The sequence below is a fragment of the Vicia villosa genome, linkage group LG1, assembly GCF_029867415.1.
Source record: "Vicia villosa cultivar HV-30 ecotype Madison, WI linkage group LG1, Vvil1.0, whole genome shotgun sequence".
Taxonomy (NCBI): Eukaryota; Viridiplantae; Streptophyta; class Magnoliopsida; order Fabales; family Fabaceae; genus Vicia; species Vicia villosa.
The window spans coordinates 7,581,386-7,583,786 of NC_081180.1; positions in this window are offsets into that span (position 1 = coordinate 7,581,386).

Consider the following 2,401-nt stretch of genomic DNA (forward strand, 5'->3'; position numbering starts at 1 on the left):
AGAGACATTCAAGCGGCCTCTAGGCTAAAAGCAAAAAAAGACCCGCATAGGGGTGACTATTATTTCTCCCTGGCCTATTAAGAATCTAAAGGCGGGATACGTTGACACTGCATCCTGAAATGCGATAGTGATAAAGGATCACCCGTATGGGTAGACTTTTTGGGGATTGTCGGAACCTGCTTATTAACTGTCTTGATGCCTCACATTAAACATCAGAACTAAAACCCTAGTTCTTCCAAAAACTTGATAATGCATCCAAAAGGTACAAAGCATCATGTCATTAGAAGGTTCAGCACCTAAACCGTTGCCTAACAACCATGTCCTTGATCATGTCTTTTGACTATGTCTTAGATCATGTCTTTTGACCATATCTTAGATCATGTCTTCTGACCATGCCTTAAACCATGTCTTAGATCATGTCTTAGACCATGTCTTAGATCACGACTTAGACCATGTCTTTTAGACCATGTCTTCAGAAGGTCCATAACCTCTGAACGATGCCTAATTGAAAGCAGACTTACTATACTTCCAGAAAGTTCACAACTTCTGAGGTATCAGAGTTTGGTTTATCAAAAAATAGTTACAAAACTTTCAGACAATTTACAACTTTTGAACAGCTTCATGGAGTCGGAGCAAACATTGCCAAAGCACACATTGACATTCTTTCAGATAGTTCATAACTTCTAAAAAATGCTAAGTATCAGATCACCTTTGTCATTCTTCCAGAAAGTTCACAACTTCTGAAGCGTCAGAGTCTGATCACTCATACCTTCAGAAAGTTCACAACTTCTGAACAATAGGTGTTATCAAAACACGTCTACCTTACTTTCAGACGGTTCATAACTTCTGAATACTGTGGGGTATCAAAGCTTGATTTTACCATATTTTCAGGAAGTTCACAACTTCTAAAACATACGTTGTATCATAGCGTAAATCAAACCTACTTCACTCAGAAGGTTCATAACTTTGAAGAATTCATTGTTCCCAGATTGTCAACTCATCAGAGCATACTTTGTACATTTTGATCAAGTCTTCTTATGTCAGATGATAATCTTCTGATAGACAATTAACATGTCTATGAAAATTAGTGAACTTTCACAAAGTTCCTAAATCAAACATCAAACATGTGGTTAGAAGAAAAAACATTACATCATGTTTGGGCTCAAGATTATGAGATTAGATACTATCAAAATCATATACTCTTTCTCCCCTTTGTCAGAAATCAAAAAGATTTAAAAGACACAAGAAATTTTCCATTAAACCAAAGGATAAAGATTAAAAGAAATAAGATATTTAGCACGAATGTCAAGCGCCCGATAAAAAATACTATCAAGGGAATGAAACTTTCATTCATTAATATGGGGGGAGTAAAAAACAAGATTCAACATAGAGGGATAAAAAAGCAAAACAACAACCAAAGCAACAAACGACCGACAACAACCTAGAAGAACCAACCATCAGTTAGGCTTCAATGACTTCACATCTCTCGTCCACCAACGAATTATTCGGTCATGGTCTAAACCTCTTAACAAATCCAACAATCTCATCCCTATAGAAAAGTTCAGACAAAACTCTTTTAAAGGGTATGAAAGACTTATATTGGCTTTTGGAAGAAGGCACTGAGTTCTTCAGAAAGTTGAAGATGGTTTAGAGCAGATTGACTCTGACATTATTGAGCAGAAAATAAATGAGAAGTCGGTCATTATACGACAAAAAGTTCCTATTTTCTCCTCGTGGACAAAAGTTGGTTAGCAGAAGTTGAAACCAAACTTTGGCAATGGGAAGAAGCTTCGTCGGGTTAGTGGGTTCAAATTTGGACGAAGAAATGTCATGGATAAAAATGAGCTTCTCGATAAAGGCATAATTGAGACCGAACTGATCCACAGTGATACCAGTTTCAACACACTCAATAGCCTCAACAATAGAGGTAGGGGTGGTGATTGTTGAAAGTATTTGTGGGTAAATATTTTCTGTAATATATCGTATCCACAGGGATTGGTTAATATCACTGCCGTTCTATAGTTGTTTATTTTGAGTTAAGAAATTTGGTTTGGTTTGTTTTATACTAATAATAATATCAAAAGCAAATAATAAAATAAAAGCAAGTAAAGGACTTTGTGTTAACAAATAAAGAAAGATATTGAGTCTTTAGGGTTCATCAACCTAATCCTATACAATTATCAATTAATTCACAATAGAACAATCCTTTGAATCATTATCTTCACTTATCCTCAAATAAGATTCCATGTCTGCAAATCAAATTAGATAACTTTTACCGGTATGAGATTCGATCTCTCCAAATCACAATAACGATAATAGTAATTAAGAACGATAATTATGAAAACCCAATTACAATTCCATCTCTGCAAATTGCAATTGAATCAATATAGTAACCTAGGGC